Source organism: Microcaecilia unicolor, chromosome 1 (assembly GCF_901765095.1).
Source record: "Microcaecilia unicolor chromosome 1, aMicUni1.1, whole genome shotgun sequence".
Lineage (NCBI taxonomy): Eukaryota > Metazoa > Chordata > Amphibia > Gymnophiona > Siphonopidae > Microcaecilia > Microcaecilia unicolor.
The window spans coordinates 503749209-503775294 of NC_044031.1; the positions used below are offsets into that span (position 1 = coordinate 503749209).

At 45.3% G+C, this 26086-nt stretch overlaps 1 protein-coding gene and 1 long non-coding RNA gene across 2 annotated transcripts in view; one reads left to right on the forward strand and one right to left on the reverse strand.

Moving 5' to 3' along the window:
- The window catches only part of NKAIN3 (sodium/potassium transporting ATPase interacting 3), an 829211-nt gene that overhangs the window by 794443 nt on the left and 8682 nt on the right, over nt 1-26086 (forward strand). The window lies entirely within an intron of this gene.
- The window catches only part of LOC115477817, a 34960-nt gene continuing 20875 nt past the window's right edge, over nt 12002-26086 (reverse strand). The window contains exon 3 of the long non-coding RNA XR_003943381.1: nt 12002-12538. This is a non-coding gene — a long non-coding RNA (uncharacterized LOC115477817). The remainder of the gene's footprint in view (nt 12539-26086) is intronic.

A 26086-nucleotide genomic window follows, 5' to 3' on the forward strand; every position in this document is an offset into this window, starting at 1 on the left:
GACCCTAATGTGCTTCTTCCTGAGCCACTCCTTTGTTGCCTTGGCTGTATGTTTTGGGTCATTGTCGTGCTGGAAGACCCAGCCACGACCCATTTTTAAGGCCCTGGCGGAGGGAAGGAGGTTGTCACTCAGAATTGTACGGTACATGGCCCCATCCATTCTCCCATTGATGCGGTGAAGTAGTCCTGTGCCCTTAGCAGAGAAACACCCCCAAAACATAACATTTCCACCTCCATGCTTGACAGTGGGGACGGTGTTCTTTGGGTCATAGGCAGCATTTCTCTTCCTCCAAACACGGCGAGTTGAGTTCATGCCAAAGAGCTCAATTTTTGTCTCATCTGACCACAGCACCTTCTCCCAATCACTCTCGGCATCATCCAGGTGTTCACTGGCAAACTTCAGACGGGCCGTCACATGTGCCTTCCGGAGCAGGGGGACCTTGCGGGCACTGCAGGATTGCAATCCGTTATGTCGTAATGTGTTACCAATGGTTTTCGTGGTGACAGTGGTCCCAGCTGCCTTGAGATCATTGACAAGTTCCCCCCTTGTAGTTGTAGGCTGATTTCTAACCTTCCTCATGATCAAGGATACCCCACGAGGTGAGATTTTGCGTGGAGCCCCAGATCTTTGTCGATTGACAGTCATTTTGTACTTCTTCCATTTTCTTACTATGGCACCAACAGTTGTCTCCTTCTCGCCCAGCGTCTTACTGATGGTTTTGTAGCCCATTCCAGCCTTGTGCAGGTGTATGATCTTGTCCCTGACATCCTTAGACAGCTCCTTGCTCTTGGCCATTTTGTAGAGGTTAGAGTCTGACTGATTCACTGAGTCTGTGGACAGGTGTCTTTCATACAGGTGACCATTGCCGACAGCTGTCTGTCATGCAGGTAACGAGTTGATTTGGAGCATCTACCTGGTCTGTAGGGGCCAGATCTCTTACTGGTTGGTGGGGGATCAAATACTTATTTCCCTCTGCAGAATGCAAATAAATTCATATACTTTCCACAATGTGATTTTCCGGATTTAATTTGTGATGTGCTATCTCTCACTGTTACCAATAACCTACCCTTCAATTATGGGCTGCTCATGTCTTTGTCAGTGGGCAAACTTACAAAATCAGCAAGGGATCAAATACTTATTTCCACCACTGTAGGAGAAGCTGGACGTATGTGTTACTTTGTATTTGACCCCTTTACAGCTGCAGAAGTGTAGGTTAAGAAAGGAACGAGAGGATCATTTAGCATTTCTGGATGGAAGGTCCATGAGATCTAGCATGTAGGTCGGGGCGTCTCCATGAATAATTTTATGAACAATCGTGCATATCTTGAACGTGGTGCGTTCTTTCAGTGGGAGCCAGTGTAGGTTCTTTCTTAGGGTTTTTGCACTTTCATGTTTTGTTTTTCCGAATATAAGTCTGGCTGCGGTATTCTGGGCTGTTTGGAGTTTCTTGATGATCTGTTCTTGACAGCCAGTGTAGAGTGAGTTGCAGTAGTCCAAGTGGCTTATTACTAGGGATTGTATCAGGTTTCGAAAGATGGCCCTTGGTAAGAAAGGTTTTACTCTTTTAAGTTCCACATGGAGTGGAACATCTTCTTCGGTGTATTCTTCACGTGGGTTTCGAGTGTACTGTTTTCTTAAAACTGCATAAAATTCTACTGCTTTGTCACCCTCTTATCTACCACCGTGCATCTCTCCCTGTCTCTCATCCACCCAGCTTCCCCTATTTCTCACCTTACCCACCCCACCCTCTTCCTGTGACACTGTCATTGGAATGCTTTGATGTTTCACCTATATATACTGTTATTTATCAACACTTGCTTATTTCTGATCCAAAAATGAAGGGTTACCTTTGAAAGCTAATCAAAAAATATATTGTTAGTCCAATAAAAAGGGTATCATCTTATTTTCTTTTCTCTGTTTCATTCTATTTCTAATTATTACCTTAAAATTGCATCAATTTCATATCGTTCATTCCTTGATTACAGAAGAACATTTTTTTATTGGTTCAGGCTATCATTTTGCCTCATCTAGATTATTGTAACAGTTTGTATTCGACAATTGCAGTTAAACTTCATTCTAAACTTCAGATACTTCAAAACACTGCAGCTAAATTGATTTTTCATTTGAAGAAATTTGATAAAGCTACTCCTGTCCTGATTTGCTTGCACTGGTTCCCTTCACAGGCTCATATTTGCTTTAAGTTAGCATGTCTAGTATATAAAATTTTTGAAGGATCAAGCCCAGATTATTTAATTGGTCTGTTTTCATTTCCTAACAGAACTAGATCATCTAGAGCTGGCAACTCCTGTTTAATTTATTTTCCTTCAGTGTCGGGAGTTCTTTCTCTATAATATCAGCAAAATTCACCCTTTCCTTTCTGAGCAGCACAATACCAGAACCCTCATCCACACTCTTATCACCTCTCGCTTAGACTATTGCAACTTGCTTCTCACAGGTCTCCCACTTAGCCATCTCTCCCTCTTCAATCTGTTCAAAATTCTGCTGCACGACTAATATTCCGCCAGGGTCGTTATGCTCATATTAGCCCTCTCCTCAAGTCACTTCACTGGCTTCCTATCCATTTCCGCATAGAGTTCAAACTCCTCTTATTGACCTATAAGTGCATTCACTCTGCAGCTCCTCAGTACCTCTCCACTCTCATCTCTCCCTATATTCCTCCCTGGGAACTCCGTTCACTGGGTAAATCTCTCTTATCTGCACCCTTCTCCTCCACTGCTAACTCCAGACGCCGTTCCTTTTATCTTGCTGCACCATATGCCTGGAATAGACTTCCTGAGCCGGTACGTTAAGCTCCATCTCTGGCCGTCTTCCAATCTAAGTTAAAACCCACCTTTTTGATGCTGCTTTTAACTCCTAACCATTACTCACTTGTTCAGTACCTTTATTTTATCATCCTCACTTTAATATTCCCTTATCTCTTATTTGTCCTGTTTGTCTGTCCTAAATAGATTGTAAGCTCTGTCGAGCAGGGACTGTCTCTTCATGTTCAAGTGTACAGCACTGCGTACGTCTAGTATCACTTTAGAAATGATTAGTAGTAAGTAGTAGTAGTAGTACTAGAGAACTCAGTTTGTTACAAAGCCATTCAAGTTTGGTGTTCCTTACTAAGGGGGGTCTTTTACAAAGCCATGCTAGTGTTTTTAGCATGCGGTAAAAATCAGCTGGCGGTAAATGCTGAGATGCCCATTATATTCCTAAGGGCGTCTCAGTGTTTACTATTATTTTTGGAAATGCTTGAAGACATATTTGTTTAAAAAATACTTATTGTAATTTCTTTCTCTTTGATAGAGAGAGAGAGAGTGTGTCACAGGGAAAAGGGTTATTGCAGAAAGTTTTTTTTCTTTTAAGCAATCCTTGTCTTCTGCTTTTCCTTTTTTCCTTCAAAAATCCCTGTCAGTCAAAAGAGTTTTTGAAATAAATAGATTGGTCCCTATGGGTATGATACAGTTCTTGAGGAAACGTTTATTCCCCTAGCACCCTTCCCGAGTGCCTGGTTGAAGTTCCCTAGTGAAAAATTACAAAAACACCTTCTTAAGGGGTATGTTTACTAAGGTGCATTAGCATTTTTAATGCGCCTGTAAATTTAAGGCGTGTTAAACGCTAACACGCCTACACATCTCTAAAGCTGTTTCACCTGCATAGACAAAAGGAGGGGGGAGGAGACAGACAGACCCTGCAACTGGGAGGGAGGGAGGGAGGGGGGAACCCTGCAACTGGGGGGGGGGGGAGGGGGGACCCTGCAACTGGGAGAAAGGGAGGAAAACCCCTGCAACTGGGAGGGAGGGGGGACCCTGCAACTGGGAGACAGACCGATGGGGGGGACGACCCTGGAACTGGGAGGGAGGGGGGACCCTGGCACATACTCTCATTCTCACACACACACTCGCACCCAGCCTCACTCACTCTCTCTCTCTCTCACACACACACACACTCTCGCACGTTCATTCTCTCTCACACAAACTCTCTCAAACATACACACTCCGAGGAAAACCTTGCTAGCACCCGTTTCCTTTAAAACAGAAACGGGTCTTTTTTACTAGTTAATATATATATAGTGCCCACCCATATTAGCTCTGGGCCCACCCAAAATGTCAGGTCTGGCTACGCCACTGGTTGGAGGAGGGACGCAGCCTGCCTCCCTCCTCTTCCAGTCGACGCCGCCGCAAAATGGCGGTGCCCAGCCCCGCCCATTGCATCCCGGGATGCGCTGGGCGGGGCTACAGACCATGTAAGGGAGTGGGTTTGGCCGGCGGCGGCCACTTGACATTTTCTGGGGGTTTGGGGGGGCTGGAGACCCACCAGATCTCCAGCCCTCCCTGAACATGGGGGGGGGGTGGGATCATCGGGGGGACCAGAGGTCCACCGGACCTCCAGTCTCCTGTTCGCGCTTGCTTTGGGGGGGAGCGGGGGCCTGCCAGCATGCAAATGCATGCTTGACAGGGCTCACCATTCCTCCCCAATGATCGGCAAACCCTAACGCCAGCTCGGAGCTGGCGTTGAGTTTGTCGCGGCCAGCGACCCAATCTTTGGCGCGCTGGATGCTGATCATTGGGGATGAATGCGTTAAGTGCTGATTAGCATGCATTTGCAGGCTACTTGTGCTAAGAGCCCTGTTTAGCATGCATTTGCATGCTACTTGCACTACGAGCCCTCGAGTGCGTTGTTTCAGGAAGGGCGCTTCGACAGCACATCTGATTACCCAAACATAACGACTTCTGAAGTTGAGTCATCTTTGTTTTGTTTACGACGGAGACTCAGCTTCAGAAGTCGTTATGTTTGGATAATCAAATGTGCTGTCAAAGCACCCTTCCTGATGCAGCCACGAGGTTGGCAAAACAAGGCGCTCTTGTTGAAGGGTTGACATCAATTGCCGATTAAGCTTTTGTATAACTCCCAGACTTCTAGCGTGGAGCAGCAAATTCTAATGGGACAGATAAGTAGATTTTCATCAAAAGTTCCAGGATTTGACATGATATGAAGCTGTATTAACTACCTATAAGTTGTGATGGATTTTTTGTCCTCTGTATGTAACAACAAGTGGTAGGGGGACTGTTTGGATTTTTTTCAACAGTTTAGGACTTTTTTCAGTCCAAGTCCCATCATTTATTTTTGGACTGCTCTTTTTGAATAGAGATTTTTCCATGGTAGTTTACTACACATATAGGCTGGGGTCAGTTTGTGTTAGTTTGAGTTTGGTGCCTTTTTATGGGTTATTGATAAGAAGGTAAAGAGTTTTTCACCTCATTCGTTTTTTCTCATTTTTAATGAGTTTTTTACGTCTGGGGGTTTTTTCTCTTATTCCTCCTTATGGGAACCAGTGATAATAATTGACTCCTTAAAGCATAGGGATATCGCTTACACATTTCTGTATTTTCCTTATGAGGAGTTCTGAGGTTGTGTTTTGATTATTTGGATCTTTAGGATTTCCGTGTTGGAGTCCTTACCATAATTTAGTAAGACACCCACAAACTAACCACTATTTCTCAAATTCCTTTATTATGTATAATTTTTATCTGTCATGTCTTATGATTCATGTTTTTGTCATAATTCTAATGTATTTTTAGCTTTTTGTATTATAGTTTTGATTTACCTCTTTATATATTATATGGTTACATTTTGTATTTTTAGACCCCTGAGGAAGGCTTTGTAGCTGAAACACGGACTGTGTAGGGTCCCAATAAACTGTGGTTTTGGTGCTCTTACCACTGTGGTTTCAGTACTGGTCTCTTGGACTTGGTTTTCTTCCACCCTTGTGTGTAACATAGTAACATAGTAGATGACGGCAGAAAAAGACCTGCACGGTCCATCCAGTCTGCCCAACAAGATAAACTCATATGTGCTACTTTTTGTGTATACCCTACCTTGATTTGTACCTGTCCTCTTCAGGGCACAGACCGTATAAGTCTGCCCAGCACTATCCCCGCCTCCCAACCACCAGCCCCACCTCCCACCACTGGCTCTGCCACCCAATCTCGGCTAAGTTCCTGAGGATCCATTCCTTCTGAACAGGATTCCTTTATGTATATTCTCTGTTTTCCTCTAAGTGTGCTTTGCTTCCTTTTCTTTGTACCCTTTGGGTTAAGTGGCTTGCCCAGAGTTACAAGGAGCTGCAGTGGGAATTGAACCCAGGATCAAAGTCTGCTGCACTAAGGGCCTGAACCACCCCTTTATTTATGTTCTGGGTGTTGTGCAGGAAGGAAATCCCCTCAACTAACTGACTGTTTCACTTGGAGCAGATAGCACTGGAGGGTTTCAAGATGTTCCATGCCTGGTAAAAATGTAATACCTGATCCATAGCAGGTGTTAAGTTTGGGGGTGTTACTGAGGCAGGCTAGGAGAGTATACCATAGAGTACACCATACTATGGGCTAGATACTATAAATGACACCTGAAAAATCCATGCGGAATAAATTTCTGCCTAAACATATTCTATAAGTGGTGCCTAGGTTTAGGTGCGGTATATAGAATATGCTTAGTTGCTATTCCAGTGCCTAGAACTACACACATCCATTTACACCAAGGAACATGTGGCGTAAATACCGGTGCATAGATTTAGGTGCAGTGGGGCATATTCTATAACAGTGTGTGTAAATTTTGGAACGCCCACGAAACACCTATTTCCCCACATATAACCACGCCCCTTTTTGTCTCCTTGCATTAGAATTTAGGCATTGTGCATTAAAGAATATGCTTAGGGCCCTGTTTACTAAGCTGCTCTACAGGCGCGTTAGCATTTTTAATGTGCATTAACCATGTACGCTCGTTAACTGTGTATGTGCCTACAATATCCCTATAGGTACCTACAGGGTTGGCGTGCGCGTTAATTATAGATGCGTTAAAAACACTAACATGCCTTTTTGGAAACAAGATGGCGTTCTGAGCAGTTGTGTGGGCGCGACGCTTGTAAGCTGCTGAGTGATCCGCCGTGTGGGCTTCGCTGACTGTCTGAATGATGGGGAAGCGGAAGGGGAAAATTGCGGCACCTACCTCCCTGGTCCCGCATTCGACGCCATCCACCCGCCAGACAACTCTCGACAGCTTCGGCATCGCTTCCCAGGTTCAACGGACTTCCGTTTCGACTAGCCCTGCTCTTTCGGGAGCGGAGCGCAGCATAGAGGGAGTCTCTTTGAGTCCTCCCTCACTTACAGCACCCCTGCAGCCCGGTGTCGTATTCTCCCCATTGGAGCCACGGAGAATGGAGGAGTATCCATCCATAGCCGTGGAAGGAGGACCCAGGGGAACTTCAACCCCAGGAAGTGAAATGGCGGAGCAGGGGCTGAGTCAACCCTGTTCTTCTACTCCTGGGAGTTTGGCGCCGGGGAACTCTGGAGGAATTACAAGACCTGCTGTAGTCACGTTGGAGACCTTATGGGACGCTATACAGGGAGTGAGTAATGCTTTGTTACTAATGAATACTTCAATGAAAAATGAAATTTTGGAACTAAAACAAGGCCATCAGGATTTGTCTGGTAAATTTCAGGAGCAAACTGAGAAAAATGCCAAGTTTGAAGGAGAATTGGAAAAACAACAAAGTATTACCTCAGAATTAATAAGAGAAAGAGAGTTTCAAGAAAGGAAAATTGAACATTTGGAAAATAATGCTCGTAGGAATAATCTGAGGTTGTTAAACTTTCCAAAGTGCCCATTGATACCCGCAGGTGAAATGCTTAAGAAATATTTTAGAGAAATACTGGGGATCCCAATGGAGGGCTTTCCGCCCATCACGAGGGCCCAGTATCTATCAGGAATAAAGGGATCTAAAGGGCCAAATCAAGAAAACCCTAATTTAAATCTTACAGAATTTCTTGAAAACTCTCTTGAGATAATAACTGAAAGAACAACGTTAATTGTAACGTTTGCTCTGGAACCAGACAAAAATAATATATTTCGACTTTATTTTCGTCATTTGAATGACTTTTTCCTTGGGGGTAAGATCCAGATCTTTCCAGACATCGCAAGAAATACACAAAAAAGAAGAAAAGAATTTCTTTTATATAAATCTAGGATTTTGAAATTAGGTGGTTTTTTTGTGTTAAAGTTTCCTTGCAGATGTTGTATATCTTTAGAATCAGTTAATTATGTATTTTACACCCCAAGAAAATTGTTGGAATTTATTGAACTTAAAGAAAAAGTGAGAAGACCCCTGGAAACGATCTCATAAGAAATGCTGTAAAGTCGGCTTTCGGTTTCTGTTGTTCCTAACTGCTTCTAAAATTGATTTATTTCTTTTTATTTTTTATATATCCTAGTATCTTGATTCAGATATTGATATTGGGGACTAAAGTAAATTATATTTCAATAATATATTTGCTGGATGTAAATATGTGATTTATATATTCTCCTTTATTTTTTTTTCTGTATTTCCACATTTATGTTTTGAATATGTAAATGTAAAAAAAATTAATAAACAAATAAAAAAAAAAAAAAAAAAACACTAACATGCCTTAGTAAACAGGGCACTTAGTAAGTTATGCGTGTAAATTCTAATTATTGCTAATTAGTGCTCGTTATTGCTTGTTAAGTGCTGTTAACAATGTTGCTCTGTTATCCAATCCTCAGGAGCTTAGCCGAGATTGGATAACAGAGCCGGTAGTGGGAGGCGGGGCTGGTGGTTGGGAGGCGGGGATAGTGCTGGGCAGACTTGTACGGTCTGTGCCCTGAAAAAGACAGCTACAAATCAAGATAAGGTATACACAAAAAAGTGGCACATTTCTTGGGCAGACTGGATAGACCGTGCAGGTCTTTTTCTGCCGTCATCTACTATGTTACTATGTAATTATTGCTAATTAGTGCTCATTATTGCTTGTTAAGTGCTGTTAACAATGTTGCTAAGCCAATTAAGTTACACACATTGATATAGAATACACTCAGATTTCGGTGTGGAACGCTAGGTCCGATATATAGAATCCAGCGGTATAGAGGCAGGTCTATAAAATAAGCACAAAAATGTACATGCACATTACACATGTAAATGTTTAGAATACTAGATGCTGGTTTATATTATATATGCATTATCACTGATATGATTTTTGTCTCTCGTACTTATTTTGGAATTAGATAATTTACTTGGAATTAGGTTCATTTATCACACAATAATTTTGTGTGCAATTTGTGTGCACTTTTAGATGTTTTTTATTTGTTCACTGTATCATAATTTATACATATTTAATGTTCTTCATATTATTCTGTTTTTATGATTATTTTATTGATTATATTGTAAGGGCCCCGGCGGAAGGCTGATTGCCGAAACACAGCCATGTTGGGTCTGGTCCACATTAGCATTTTTTATGTTGGAGAATAAAATCTTGATGTTTTGAAGAAAGCTTGACTTCTGGAGTTCTTGGATTTTTTCCCTTCTGCTTCATGACTATTTTGCTTGAATACTGTAGAATTTTTTTCCCCTTTTCCTGTTTTGAATGTTCAGAATATTAGCATGTATGTGCAATGTGTGCACATACATGCATACATGCCAAATTCCTGCTTGAGAGCTATTCTATAAAAACATGCTTATCTTGCATAGCTTATATTTGAAAGGAGTGTGCATGTAGGTGAAGCCTGGGTGGGATGTACACTTATGTACGTACCTTATAGAATACCACAAAGTACATACATACTGTAAAGTGGATCCTCCTTTCTCCTGGGGTTGCAGCTCTTCTCAAACAAAAACCAGAAAAACCACACTCCTGTATGGCTCCCCTTTTGTCTCAAAAAACACAAATATAAGGAAGCTTTTTATTAAATAGGAGGAACGTCCCTCCGTCTCCCAATTGCTTCTCCAAAACCCCAAACACTGCTACACCGAGCAGGCTTCAACCGCTGCTTTCTCTCCCGGTCCCCTGGAGAGTAGCAGGGAAAAGAAAAAAACTAGGCTTTCAAAACACAGTTCCCTTTTAGCCAAGCTTCAAAACACAGCTCAGTCCAGCTAGGCTTTCAAAAACACAGTTCACTTTTAGCCAAGCTTCAAAACACAGCTCAGTCCAGCTAGGCTTTCAAAAACACAGTTCAATTTTTAGCCAAGCTTCAAAACACATTAATGGCTTTGCGCGGGCTCAAAGCCTAGGGTCCCACCCTCTTGGTCAGTCACACTCCTACCTGACCTCCTCCCGCATGACCCGGCTTGGCCCCGCTACTTCCTTGGCTTTCGCTGAGCCAGAGCTGAAAAGTCCATCGGCTCTTCCAGGGTGTTTTCCGGTTCAGTCAGCTCCATAGGGCAAGGCTCACTCTCTCCCTCTCTCTCCTCAGGAGCCCAATCCATATTCTCCTCGCCCTGCCCTTCTCCCAGCTGCTCACCCTTTTTTTCATTAAAGCTCTTTGGTGGCTCTTCTTTCTCCACCCACCTGTTCCACCACCTCTTCCACCAGGTTGGAGAATCAGCCTTATTCCTTCCCCTGCGGCCCTCCTCTGGAGACTCCTGGGAATGCACATAGTTTCTCTTATCCCCGGTCGCCCTTGGGGCATGCTGGGAGTTGTAGTTCTTTATTTCTAGTTTTTTTCTGGGGAATGCCTGCCTATAACGGGGGTATTCTGGCCTATCCCAGGGTTCCTTTGGGGCCTGTCCTACATACTCTTTACAATACGTCTGCATTTAAACTTAGGCACCTACAGTTATACCAACTCTATGGCTAGTGTAAGTGGTCATGCCTAAATGATATACACCTGGTTAGGCTAGTATTCTATAGAGGAAAGTAGGCACCTATGATCCCTTATAGAATAGGCACCCTCCAGGCACATAATTGTAGGTATTCTGTTGTAGAAATGTTCTTTATATCCCATTGGCCTAAAATCTTTCATTTGCATATGATGTTCCTTTATTTACATATTACAAACATTATATTTAGTGATAAGGACCATTCAAATGTGAATGTTAAAACTGTACTAGGCAGCATGTTATTTTTAGCAAGTGTAAAAGGTGCTTGATATGCATGTTATACCTTGCCAAATAAACACAGAATGGGAAAAAAGTACTAGTGAATTAGTTCATAAAGTTTTCCTTGAGAAAACATTTAGATAACAGCAAAAATTTAAATTGTTGAAGTGTTAACTACTCTGCTAGAAATCAAACACGTTCATTTGATGGATGTGGGGATTAATGTAAAACCAAAAAGCTCGTGTTGGTAATATCGATTGTAGCATATTAACAATATTCTGCAGTTCATAGTCCTGTATAAAAATCTAGCCTTATTTCAGTTGTAATATTTGCAGAATGTATACAAATGTACTGAGCTTTATCGTTGCTTGTGAGAAATTTAGATTTAAGAAACTTGAGTAAATTAGAACTGGAATCTGTTAAATAGAGAATATTCAGGTCTAAAGACAGAACCAGCTCAGTAACAGTGGTTCAACTCCTAGTTCCATCTCCTGCTCATCAGGTGAGGTGGCTGCTATGAAGATGCTGAGGCCCTGGGGAAAGGGAATCTCATTCATTGTACAATGGAAACATCTAGGGATCAATTTTCAGTGGTAGCAGGCAGCCGGTATTTTTAAACCCTGGTCATGATATTATAAACATCCTGTGTGGTGTAGAACTAGAACACAACACCTAAAATCCATACACAGAACGTCTTACTCTACAACTGCCTGAACAGATCCTCTTGTTTTCTTTTATCTCTTTGTAACACCAACTGTATTCTTTTCCCTGTTGTGGTGATGCCACAACTGATCTTTGTAAGCCACATTGAGCCTGCAAATAGGTGGGGAAATGTGGGATACAAGTGCAATAAATACATAAATAAGTCAATCATTTTTTTACTCATTCCATCTTAAGTAGAGGAGTGTGGTAGCCGTGTTAGTCCACTCTTAAGGTTATCAATAGAAATCAAACAAAATAAAACATGGAAAAGAAAATAAGATGATACCTTTTTTATTGGACATAACTTAATACATTTCTTGATTAGCTTTCGATTCACTCATTCCAAAAGTACAAAGACTTAGGGGACACTCAAGGAAGTTACATGGAAATACTTTTAAAACAAATGTGTGATAGAGAAGCAAAAGTAAGAAGCATACCATTTATTAAATATGCAAAATATTAATCTGTAAATCTGCAGAAAAATGGGGTTCACAGGATTTTGCAAGAGAAAAAGCCGGCACTGAATAGCATATAACATTTTTAGAAATTCCATTATCGTGGTGTTTTCAATTTGTTTCATGTAATTAGAGCTCATCACATCTCTTCACAACTCAGTTACCTATCATACTGATTTACTTGCTCTTAACAGGCAAAAGCTATTGCCTATCTGTCTGCTTCTGCTCCATTTAACAAAGTGGTTGTTAGCCTCCCTCATTTCAGTGCCTTGCCCAGAACATTAAAATCAGTCTTGTCATCAGGCTATGAAGCTGCTTTTGTCTATGAATTTCCACTTGAAAGTGAAAATAAGCACACAAAAGGGTAATGGATTCCTGAATACAAGATGAGGTGCCTCTACTACCTGGGAACCAGCCTTTTGGTATACGCTGTCAGCTCTGATATCACTGCTGGGCATTTCACTGTACCATGAAGCAGGGTACTTGGTCTAGTCTGTGAAGTAAGAGGAAGAAGGTTTTACTGTCTCACCACAATTTCCTAAGGAGGAGGGTTAAGATATAAAAAGAGGTGAATCCTTTGGCATCAATGACTTAGGCAGTAGTAGGAGCGAGCTACTACTACTACTACTTAACATTTCTAGAGCGCTACTAGGGTTACGCAGCGCTGTACAGTTTAACAAAGAAGACAGTCCCTGCTCGAAGGAGCTTACAATCTAAAGGACGAAATGTCAAGTTGGGGCAGTCTAGATTTCCTGAATAGAGGTACAATGGTTAGGTGCCAAAGGCGACATTGAAGAGGTGGGCTTTGAGCAAGGATTTGAAGATGGGCAGGGAGGGGGCCTGGCGTATGAGCTCAGGGAGCTTATTCCAAGCATGGGGTGAGGCGAGGCAGAAAGGGCCTGGAGTTGGCGGTGGTGGATAAGGGTACTGAGAGGAGGGATTTGTCTTGAGAGCAGAAGTTTACGGTAGGAACGTAGGGGGAGATGAGAGTAGAGAGGTAAGGAGGGGTTGCAGATTGAGTGCATTTGTAGGTTAGTAGGAGAAGCTTGAACTGTATGCGGTACCTGATCAGAAGCCAGTGAAGTGACTTGAGGAGACGGGTGATATGAGTATATCGGTCCAGGCGGAAGGAGCGAGCTATGTCTCAGGTACTCCACAGCACATCAGGTTTTTACTGTATTTATCCATATGTGATTTACATGCACTACCTCTATTTTATGACAATCTATCTCATACATATTCATTGTGGGAACCCTGAAATCTCAACTGAATAGGTGTGCCCCAAAAAGTGTTTCTCCACTGTTCTGGAGAAAGTATCTCTCCTGGAGATGCAAAAGAACAGTGCCTTGGAGAGTGAGGATCCGGATCCTGGATTTTGCCCACCCAGAGCTTACAAGGGATTCTGGTGTATGATAAGGGATTTGTGCATTTCTTCCATCTTCCTGGTGTTGAGGAGAGGAAAAACCTCAAGGAAACTTCAAGTTTCAGTTTTGTGGGTGCTCAAGAAGCATATTTTTGAGTCCTCAAGATTGTTTATAGGCTTCTTGTAGTTTTATAACTAACACTGATGATGTGACTCTGGTCTTTATATATTGTATTTTTCCTGTGTCACATTCTCATCCTTTTTCTCCTGAGCTACTGTTTAATCTTGTCATTGGCAGTAATCTGTAATTTGAACAAATATATGAACTGTAGACTATCTGTGATATGGAGTACAACAGAAAGAGGTATTCCTCCACATGCTTAAGGCCTTCCAATTATCAATGATCCCATTTCCAAAGCCTGTTCCCTGACACTGCAGTAAGGGAATTTTTACTGAACCCTCCTTAAAAACGAATTCCAGCACATTGGCCATTTATGGTAACGAGTCAATTTTCAAAGATTTGTTAAGTGGATGAAATAACTAGCTGATGTTACCTTAGAGCAGCCATTCACAGCCTCGGGGCACACTTAGTCCCATCGGGTTTTCGGGATATCCATAATGAATATGCATGAGATAGATTTGCATGCACTGCCTCAGTTGCATGCAGATCTAACTCAAAGTCCATCAATCGTTTAGAGCTGAGAGCGGTGGTCAATACCTTATTATGTTTTCAGGAGTTCTTGGAGGGCCAAGCGTTAAGTGTTCTGTAGGACAACACATCAATCAGCAAGGGGGCACGCAGAGTCTGCCTTTAGTGGCTGAGGCGCTCCGTCTGTTCGACTGGGTGGAGGCTTATGTTCTCTGCCTGTCAGCAGCACACATTGTATGGCAGAATAACATTCAGGCAGACTTCCTCAGTCGGATTTTCCTGGACTCAGTAGAATGGGAGTTGTCTGCAGAGGAGTTCCGGCTGATCTGTCAGCGTTGGGGGACACCAGAGATTGACCTGATGGCGACCCAGGAAAATGCCAAGGTGCCCATTTTCTTCAGCAGAAAGAAACAGCACGGGTCCACAGGCATCAACACAAATAGCCTCTGCACACATGAACTTTTGCTAGCAAAAACAGCAAAATTCGCCCTTTCCTTTCTGAGCACACTACCAGAACCCTCATCCACGCTCTTATCACCTCTCGCTTAGATTATTGCAACTTGCTTCTCACAGGTCTCCCACTTAGCCATCTCTCTCCTCTTCAATGTGTTCAAAATTCTGCTGCACAACTAATATTCTGCCAGGGTCGTTATGCTCATATTAGCCCTCTCCTCAAGTCACTTCACTGGCTTCCTATCCATTTCCGCATACAGTTCAAACTCCTCTTATTGACCTATAAGTGCATTCACTCTGCAGCTCCTCTGTACCTCTCCACTCTCATCTCTCCCTACATTCCTCCCCGGGAACTCCGTTCACTGGGTAAATCTCTCTTATCTGCACCCTTCTCCTCCACTGCTAACTCCAGACTCCGTTCCTTTTATCTTGCTGCACCATATGCCTGGAATAGACTTCCTGAGCCGGTACATCAAGCTCCATCTCTGACCGTCTTCAAATCTAAGCTAAAAGCCCACCTTTTTGATGCTGCTTTTAACTCCTAACCCTTGTTCACTTGTTCAGAACCCCTATTTTATCATCCTCATTTTAATATTCCCTTATCTCTTGTTTGTCCTGTTTGTCTGTCCTAATTAGATTGTAAGCTCTGTCGAGCAGGGACTGTCTCTTCATGTTCAAGTGTACAGCGCTGCGTACGTCTAGTAGCGCTATAGAAATGATAAGTAGTAGTAGTAGACTGACTTTGTTCCACTTTTGGAGTGATAGCTGATGTCATATCTCCACAGATTGGCTAATTCCTAAGCATCTTATCATCCCATCTTTACGGATTTAAATTCCGCTAAGCTTTTGTATCAAAAGCATTTATTTGGAGCACTGTACTATTTACCATATAAACTAGTATGCAAAATCATACAATCACATTACACACACACAAAGAAAAGAATGCAGAGTCCCCCCCCCCCCCCCACTCCCGACTACCTTATAATTCATTGTGATGAAGTGGTGTCGTCAGGGCAGGAGTGATCCCCATGTCAGCTCTACTCTCAAAATGGCTGCCGTGACCTCTTGCAGAAGTCTTATGAGATTGCAACTAGAGGTCACGGCAGCCATTCTGAGAGCAGAGCCAACATGGACAGGAGCCACTGGGGATCACTCCTGCCCTGACTAGACCTCTGGACCACCAGGGATTGTAAGATAGGCCCAAGGGGGGCACCTACATATGGACAGGGGGTGATAGGCAACTCCTGTTTGGAGGGAAGTTGAGGAGGAAGGGAGACAAACAGGACAAAGCATAAATTTTTGTTTTCCACCGAAAACACACAGTCAGTTTCCGCCAAAACTGAAACCATGGCTGTAGCCTTTTGGCTGAAACCTAAACCAGGCAGAAAAAGGATTTTAGACCAGTTTTGGCACCTTATCTGAAACCAAAATGTGGTTGCTTCTAATTCAAACCCCTGTCAGGGTGTCTCCCTCACAAAGAATTGGTAAATTTCCCACAATTAAGATTTGCAGAGATGCCAAGTTACCCAGTTCCAGTCTGGAGATTTTGGGATGGTCCTGGATTTATGATCACCCCATGCTGGTACATTATGGGACATGTAGCACTGATTTCAAGGGGCAGGATCAAGCACTACAAATCCTGATGTAAGTTTAAAACCAGGACAGACCAAAAAGTCTCCAGCCTGGAACTGAGTAACTTGGCATTTCTGGATTTCAAGAGCGTCAATGAAATATTCTAGCCTTCACTATAGGGTGCTGTTACAAAGCTATGGCAGAACATGACCTTAGTATACCCTTATGCTGGCTGATTTTCCATTTTCTGAACTAACAGCCATGCATTAATGTTGCCATCACTGCACAGTCATTATCAAAAATTAACACGTGAACCCTTACTGCCACCTATTTTGTAGGCAGTAAGGGCTCACATCCTAATCCTGAGCTATTCAGCGTGTGGTAATTCCAATGTGCTAACTGATTATTGCAGAAACGACTATTCCATATCATCAAGCTGATCAATCCATAGACTGGTGGGTTGTGTCCATCTACCAGCAGGTGGAGATAGAGAGCAAACTTTTGCCTCCCTATATGTGGTCATGTGCTGCCGGAAACTCCTCAGTATGTTCTCTATCTCAGCAGGTGGTGGTCACACACAGCAGCAGCAGCTCTGGCTAGGCCTCCAAGCCTAATTTTTAGGTTTTGTTGAGTGCCTGGGGTTGAGGGCTCTTTTGAGCAAGTGCAAACCTGGTGGTGCCAGGTCCCTCCTTTTCTCCCCCCTCCCGCTGGCTCCGTTAAAAAAAAAAAAAAAAATTTTGAACGGCCTTAAAGGCGTTTATTTCGACGTTTATTTAAGCGTCTATTGCAGCTACTCACTGAGACACCAGGTCGTTACAACTCGGAGCGGACAGCAGGTAATTTTACCTTTTTATAGCGGGCGGGGGTTCCCCGATTCTTCTCCTCGTGGCACATGGCGGCGGAGGGCGAGGGCGCAAAGGGTCGCTCCCCGGGTCGCTTGAGCACTTCTAGAGGGGATGCGGGGGTCTTAAAGCCTGATTCGCCCTTCTTGGGTGACAGTTTCGTGACCGATGAATGTTCCGGTCCTTCCTCCGGCGTGGCGGTTTTTTCCCGCCATAAACGCCCATCCCCCGCTCCTCGCCTCCGCCATCTTGGCCGGCCACGCGGCTCGGCCGGCTTCTTCTTGGGCCGCCCTTGAGGTTGGAGACATTAATGCCATGAACGCCCTTAATTTGGGCGACGGCACAGAAGCGGCTAAAAATAAGAGCCGTTCTTCCCGCGCGGCTCCTTCGCGGAGTTTCGCGCCGGACGCCATTTTGGATGCGCAGCATGTCTCTCCCCCGCTGTTGCGAGCGCCGGTTGAGAGCGCGCCTAGGGCTGTTGCCCAGGCTGCGGAAGTGCACGGTCTGGGGGGTTTCTCCCCCGAGTTTGTTTTGCTGTTGCATCAGGCCTTCCTCATGCACAACGCTGCCCCCGCTCCCTCGTCTGGTAAAGAGGTTGAGGTTCCCAGAGGTAAACGCCCTCGGGTTGATTCTCAGGCCTTGGAGGAATTTGTCTCCTCCGATGTAGATGAGGGCAGCGTGTCTGAGGTCTCCCAACGGTCCTTTGCGGATTCCTTGGAGGAGACGGATCCCCGCTCGGATGGAGCGGATGACCCCTCTGCAGCGCGGCTTTTTCGCCCAGAGGATTTGCCCAACCTGTTGTTACAGGCCATGGACACTTTGAAGATATCCTCTCCGGAGGACGTCTCTCCCTCAGCCCCTGTTGGCTCTGCCATTATGCTGGGGACTAAGCGCCCGCCTAGAACCTTCCACGTGCATGATGCCATGCACACCTTAATTTCGGCTCAATGGGATGTCCCAGAAGCGAGCCTTAAAGTGGCTAGGGCTATGTCCCGCCTCTATCCTTTGGCTGTGAGTGAACGTGAGGCCTATCTGTGGCCTACCGTGGATTCTTTAATCACTGCGGTGACTAAGAAAACGGCTTTGCCGGTGGAAGGTGGCACGGCCTTGAAGGACGCTCAAGACAGGAGATTGGAGGCGGCCTTAAGGTCGTCCTTTGAGGCGGCTGCTTTAAGTTTGCAGGCCTCAGTTTCCGGCTCCTACGTGGCCAGGGCGTGCCTGACTATGGTGCAGCGGGCTTCCCCCTCGGACCATTCCTTGAGGGCTGATTGGCCAGCCCTGGAATCGGGCTTAGCCTATTTGGCAGACTTGCTGTATGATGTCTTGAGAGCCTCAGCTAAAGGCATGGCTCAGACAGTCTCTGCGCGGCGGTGGCTTTGGCTGAAACATTGGTCTGCTGACCATGCCTCTAAATCCCGCCTGGCTAAATTGCCTTTTAAAGGCAAGCTGCTCTTTGGGGTCGAGCTGGACAAAATTGTGACCGATCTCGGCACGTCTAAGGGCAAGAAGTTACCGGAGGTCAGGGCTCGGGCTAGTGCTCGTCCCGGTACCTCCAGAGGACGGTTTCAGGAAGCCCGTCGGTACCGCCCGGGCAGGTCGGGTGTTTCTGCCCCCTCTTCCTTTAAGAGGAATTTCTCCCCCAAGCAGCATTCCTTTCGCAGAGACCGCCGTCCCGGAGGTGCTCCCTCCGGTCCTCCCCCAGGGTCTCGTACCCAATGACGGGGTCTTGGTCCACGCCCCAGTACAGATTGGAGGACGGCTGTCCTCGTTTCTGGGAGAGTGGACCACAATCACTTCAGACGCTTGGGTGCTGGAAGTCATCAGAGACGGCTACAAGCTAGAGTTCTGCCGACCCTTAAGAGACGGGTTTGTACTCTCTCCCTGCAAGTCTCCGGTCAAAGTTGTGGCAGTGCAACAGACTTTGGACAATCTGATCCGCCTGGGTGCGGTCGTTCCGGTGCCAGAAAGTCAGCTTGGCAAGGGGCGTTACTCCATTTACTTTGTGGTACCAAAGAAAGGAGGTTCTGTCCGGCCTATCCTCGACCTCAAAGGGGTCAATCGGGCCTTGAAAGTGCGGCACTTTCGCATGGAGACTCTCCGCTCTGTTATAGCGGCAGTGAAGGCAGGGGAGTACCTGGCATCCTTGGACATCAAGGAAGCGTACCTGCATATTCCCATCTGGCCTCCTCATCAACGCTTTCTGCGTTTTGCAGTCCTGGGACGACACTTCCAGTTCAGAGCCCTCCCGTTCGGGTTGGCTACTGCTCCGCGGACCTTTTCCAAAGTAATGGTGGTCATAGCGGCCTTCCTGCGAAAGGAAGGAGTACAAGTCCATCCTTATCTGGACGACTGGTTGATCCGAGCCCCCTCTTATGCAGAGTGCGGCAAAGCTGTGGACCGGGTAGTTGCTCTTTTGAGCTCCCTGGGATGGATCATCAACTGGGAGAAGAGCCAGCTGCGCCCGACTCAGTCCCTGGAGTATCTGGGAGTTCGATTCGACACCCAAGTGGGCAGAGTGTTCCTGCCAGACAATCGGATTGTCAAGCTTCAGGCTCAGGTGGACCAGTTCCTGGTAGCCTCTCCTCTTCGGGCTTGGGACTATGTGCAGCTGTTGGGCTCTATGACGGCCACGATGGAAGTAGTGCCCTGGGCCAGGGCTCATATGAGACCACTACAACACTCTCTGCTGCAGCGCTGGACTCCGATGTCGGAGGATTATGCGGTGCGTCTTCCCTTGGATCCAGCAGTGCGCAAGGCGCTGAGCTGGTGGATGCAGACAGACAAGTTGTCTGCGGGAATGCCTCTGGTGGCCCCAGAGTGGATTGTCGTCACGACGGACGCCTCATTGTCGGGCTGGGGAGCCCACTGCTTGGGAAGGACAGCGCAGGGGCTCTGGTCTCCTGCAGAGGCGAAGTGGTCTATCAACCTCCTGGAACTCAGAGCCATTCGGTTGGCGCTTTTGGAGTTCATCCCGGTACTGGTGCTGAAGCCTGTACGGGTACTGTCGGACAATGCCACGGCTGTGGCCTATGTCAACCGCCAGGGAGGTACCAAGAGCGCCCCTCTAGCCAAGGAGGCTATGAGTCTATGCCAGTGGGCGGAAGCGAACCTGGAACAGCTGTCAGCGGCCCACATTGCCGGAGTCATGAATGTCAAGGCGGACTTTCTCAGTCGCCATACCTTGGAGCCCGGAGAGTGGCAGCTATCTGCTTAGGCGTTCTTGGACATCACGAAGCGCTGGGGCCAGCCGAGCCTGGATTTGATGGCGTCATCGGCCAATTGCCAAGTGCCGCGCTTCTTCAGCAGAGGACGGGACCCTCGATCCCTGGGAGTAGATGCTCTTCTCCAACAATGGCCGACACAAGAGCTTCTCTATGTGTTCCCACCCTGGCCCATGTTGGGCAGGGTCCTAGACCGGGTGGCAAAGCATCCCGGCAGGATAATCCTGGTGGGTCCGGATTGGCCCAGACGTCCCTGGTATGCGGACTTGATCAGGCTCTCAGTCGACGATCCTCTGCGGCTGCCAGTGGAGCAGGGCCTGTTACATCAGGGTCCCGTGGTGATGGAGGATCCCTCCCCCTTTGGTCTTACGGCCTGGCTATTGAGCGGCAGCGTCTGAGGAAGAAGGGCTTCTCAGACAAGGTCATCGCCACTATGCTGAGAGCGAGGAAACGCTCTACTTCTACTGCTTACGCCAGGGTTTGGCGTATCTTTGCAGCGTGGTGTGAAGCAGGCTCACTTTCTCCCTTCACTGCTCCAATTTCTTCAGTGTTGGCGTTCCTGCAAGAAGGTCTGGACAAAGGCCTGTCGCTCAGTTCCCTTAAGGTCCAGGTAGCGGCTCTGGCTTGCTTCAGGGGCCGCCTGAAGGGTGCTTCCCTGGCTTCCCAGCCAGATGTGGTGCGCTTTCTCAAGGGAGTTAATCACCTGCGCCCTCCTCTGCACTCAGTGGTGCCTGCGTGGAATCTCAACCTGGTGCTAAGAGCATTGCAGAAGCCGCCGTTTGAACCCTTGTCGAGGGCATCTCTGAAAGACCTGACGTTGAAAGCAGTCTTTTTGGTGGCTATCACTTCAGCCAGAAGAGTTTCCGAGCTCCAGGCGCTCTCATGTCGAGAGCCTTTTCTGCAGTTCACTGAGGCAGGAGTGACTATTCGCACAGTGCCTTCCTTTCTGCCCAAGATTGTTTCTCGCTTCCATGTGAATCAGCAGCTCTGTCTCCCTTCCTTTCGTAGGGAGGACTACCCAGAGGAGTACTCTGCTCTTAAATATCTGGATGTGAGACGAGTCATCATCAGATACTTGGAAGTGACCAATGATTTCCGGAAATCGGATCATCTGTTTGTCCTGTTTGCAGGTCCTCGTAGGGGTCTGCAGGCTGCTAAGCCTACAGTGGCAAGATGGGTCAAGGAAGCCATTGCAGCGGCTTATGTGGCCGCGGGGAAGGTGCCGCCTATCCAGCTGAAGGCTCACTCCACAAGAGCTCAGGCGGCCTCGAGGGCAGAGGCCGGTTCCGTCTCCTTGGAAGAGATATGCAAGGCGGCAACTTGGGCTTCGGCCCATACATTCTCCAAGCATTACCGCTTGACTGTGGCTGCTCGGGCGGAGGCCCGGTTTGGAGCTTCAGTGTTGCGGTCAGGGATTTCTATGTCCCGCCCTGGGTGAGTACTGCTTCGGTACATCCCACCAGTCTATGGATTGATCAGCTTGATGATATGGAAGGTAAAATTATGTATAATCATACCTGATAATTTTCTTTCCATTAATCATAGCTGATCAATCCATAGCCCCTCCCAGATATCTGTATTGTTTTACTCTGGTTGCATTTCAGGTTCAAGTTTAGTCTTCAGTTACTTCAGAAAGACTTCGTGTTCAAGTTTTTTCATTTGGATTCTTCAAGAGTTAAGACGAGTTTGTGTTACAGTGAGCTGCTGCATTCCTCTCCCCTCCGTTTTACGGGGCTGGATTGAGACTTATAATTCTGCCGGCACTCCCTCCCGCTTCGTGCGGCTGTAGGGCAGTTTTGTACCCCTCCCGCTTCGGCGGTGTTCGGGTCAGTCAGCTCCTCCCGCGGTTGCGGTTGCAGGATAAGCCAGATCCCCCCGCATCGGCGGGTGTGGTGTCCCTCCCCCGCTCCGCGGGGATGAGCTGGACGGATTCCCCTCCCCCACTTGTGTGGGGATGAGCTGGGTTAATTCCCCTCCCCCGTTTCGGCGGTGGTGAGCTGGGCAGAGTGTCCCTTCGTGGGTGTAATTCTCTAAGTGCTGAGTCCTGCGGATGGAGCTTTGATATCGACATACTGAGGAGTTTCCGGCAGCACATGACCACATATAGGGAGGCAAAAGTTTGCTCTCTATCTCCACCTGCTGGTAGATGGACACAACCCACCAGTCTATGGATTGATCAGCTATGATTAATGGAAAGAAAATTATCAGGTATGATTATACATAATTTTACCTTCTGTGCATCCCAGACACACCCCCTCAGCCAAAAAAATAAAAAATACTTTTTAGTGCGTGGGTATCAGGCGCACATTTGAATCTTACCATGGGACTTTTAAGCGCATCCTATGGTAAACCCTTTTAAGCTGAGGTAAGCACTCATTAGTACTTACCGCAGCTTAGTATAAAGACCCCTATGTGTTTATGTTGATATGAGACATTAGCTAAAGTAGCAATTATTTCTCAGTTAGGTAAGATTCTAAAACGAATACCAGGGAAACCTAACCATAGAAAAAGAGAAATCACTGATTTAAGATGCACATTGGGAAGAATAATCCTAATCATAGTTACCTGATGCTAGGGTCCACCTTAGGAGTCAGCACTCAAGAAAAAGATCTAGGTGTCATTGTAAACAATATGCTGAAATGTTCTGCCTAGTATGCAGTGGCAGCCAAAAAAGCAAACAGGATGATAGGAATTATTACGAAAGGGATGCAAAATAAGACCAAGAATATTATAATGCCTTTGTAACTCTCCATGATGAGACCTCACCTTGAGTATTGTGTACAATTCTGGTCGCCATATCTCAAAAAAGATGTAGCAGAGTTAGACAAGGTTCAAAACAGAGCTACCAAAATGATAAAGGGGATAGATCTCCTCACATATGAGGAAAGGCTAAAGAGGTTAGAGCTTTTCAGCTTGGAATAGAGATAGCTGAGAGGGGATACGATTGGGGTCTATAAAATCCTGAGTGGTGTAAAAGTGAGTTGATTTTTCACTCTTTCAAAGGGTACAAAGACCAGGGGGGACACTCAATGAAATTACATGGAAATACTTTTAAAACAAATAGGAGGAAATATTTTTTTCACTCCCACCCCCCCATCCCACCCCAAGGCCTTCCCTGGGCTTACCTTAGAAAAGTATGGCGGTCTATTGGTGTCTTTGGGGGGCAGGAACGAACCCACTCATTCCTGCCCCATGATGTTGCTCCATCTCAATAGCTGCCAAGACTGCCCACCATTGTGATTAGAACCAGCACAGGCAGGATTTGCTCATGAGACTGCTGTGGAAGGTCCTGGCAGCCATTTTGTGACTGGAACCAGCATGGACAGGAGTGAGTCTCCTGACCGTGTTGATTCCAATCACAAAATGGTTGCCGGGACCAACATGGCATTCTCATGAGGCTGCTGTGGGAAGTCATAGCAGCCACTGTAAAGAAGCAGTAGCATGGAACAGGAATGAGTGTACTTCATTCCTGCCCCTGAAGGTGCCACTAGACCACCAGACCTTCCTAAGATAGGCTTGGGGAGGGCTATGGGTGAGATGTAGGAGAAGTGATCGTGGGAGAGGGGGCAGAGAGAGAGAGAGTGGCCTCCACAGGGGGTTGGCTTGAGAAGGGGGATTATTTTGGGCGGGTATGGGGGAGGGAGTTGGGGGAGGCTCATTTACAGTTTGGGTTTCTGCTGAAATTGAGCAGCGGCCAATTTCAGTCAAACTCTGTTTCAACAGAAACCAAAGATCCTGGGTTCAGTCAGACTCTAAAGTTGTACCTCTCATACAGGGAGGTTGTCACTTCCACATTTAAATGGCCACACCGCCACAGAAAAGCTTTATGCTGTTTGTTGGCAGACTATTTTCTAAAATACTGGCCTGCATACTTCATTTCTGATCTCTTTGTTCTGTATAAAATGGAGCTCAATATCTGTATGCTGGGATTGATATATTTCTCAGACATTAAAAAATAAAATAAAATCCTGAAGGGGTTACATGTTCTTTTAGTTCACCAGTAATATTAAGGCAGGTTTCAATTCATATTATTGGAAATTAATGTTATTGCATTTCTCTTCTCACTTTTTCTTGTTTGCATTCATATACATTCATTTTGGATTATATTGTATTTTCAGTTCATTTCATAGGAAGATTTGGCTCATACCCTTACCATCACACTTCCAAGAAACATATTCCATTAAAGCCTGTGTACTTGTAAGTAAGATGTCTGACTTTACACAACCCTAATCTTCAACTCAACAACTAACTTCACACTAAAATAATAAGGGCATGAAATAACTAATCTTTGAATAATTTAACACTGACCTTTAATCATACTACAATCAAGAATGTCTATGTAGTAGCATTACATCAATTTATTTTAATTTAACTACTCTATAAGACAGACCTGGTTATTAAGTCCATAAAACTGCTTGATTGAATAAATGTTCTTCCACCTCTTGTGAAAAATCATCCAACATGTATTATTCATGCAACAATTTTTGATGGCTTTTCTTGGCTTCTACACCAAGGTTACACTACAGTATGTCACTTCTTACTGTATGTATTAGATCCCTTCTTCATAGAACGTACAACCAGAGCTGGTTGAAGTAATAAAAAGTGAAAATATGCAAAATGCTCTGAAGAAATTTTTTTTAAAATATGGAATGTGTTTGTGTAGTACTTCTAGTAGCACTATAGAAATGATAAGTAGTAGTAGGTGACACAAAAGATGATGGACTCTAGTAGTTCAAACCAAAAGTTTTATTCAAGGAATATCCAATAGACTCGACACGAATCGTGTTTCGACCACAAAAGCCTGCCTCAGGAGACCCTTCAATGTAGAAATATCCAACTCTTTAGAGTATCTATGGACAACCAACCATATGCAATCGTATAAATCGCCAAAGTTCTCATAGTCAAAAGTGCCAAACTTTCGGTTTGAACTACTAGAGTCCAACATCTTTTGTGTCACCTTCGCTGTGCCTGCTTGCTTTTCTGACTTGTGCAAGGGATTTTGTTCTCAAGATCCAGCATGGAATAGAAAAAGAGATGCAAATCGCCAATTGCAATGTTGAGAAAAATAATTTATTCACCACATTATTTAAAATAGGTTCAACACGGCCATGTTTTACTCCCCAGTGGTGCAGTAAAACCAATTCCACCTACTGGACTAAAACAACTCCTCTCCTGAGAAGCGGCAGCAGCAGCAGCATTTCATGGTGAATTTGATGTAGCCCTTTAGGAGGGCAAAATGCGGCCATGTCAGGCCTATTTTAAATAATGTAGTGAATAAATTATTTTTCTCAACTTTGCCATTGGCGATTTGCATCTTTTTTTCTATTCCGAGACAAATAGGAAATCCTGGCAATAGAGTTACAAGAAGACAAAGAAAGTAGAAACCAGAAACTGGGACCATCACAACTGAAAAGAAAGTGTGTGGCCAAACAACAAGGGGAGAAAAAATATATATATATTTTTTAGTTTAAGATAAAGTAGTGTGGTAGCTGTGTTAATTTTTTTTGTTTTATTTGTAGTTGTTAATTTGTAATGTAGTGAATGGAATATGTTGATTTTTTAAATTTGTGTCTGCTATCTTTATAACAGCACAAGGGGAAAATATTGTGGTTTTTCTGGTGTGATCCTGCATGCCAGAGTCTGTTTTTGGGAGGGTTTCAGCTGATTTTTTTGTTTACATATTTTATTAGATTACTAGTAAAAAAAAGCCCCCTTTCTGATGCAAATGAAATGGGGGCAAGCAAGGTTTTCTTCAGAGTGTGCATGTGGGAGTGTGTGTGTCCCTGCCCTCTCTCCCTTCCCCTGTGCTGTCTGTCCCCTCCCCTCTCCGAGTCGAGTCCTTCAGTGTTAAGTTTCCTGCTGTGCTGTGTTTGTGTTACAGAGAGAGTGAGGGCGTCTCTCTGCCCTCCCTCCTCTGAGTCCTTCACTGTTACAGAGAGAG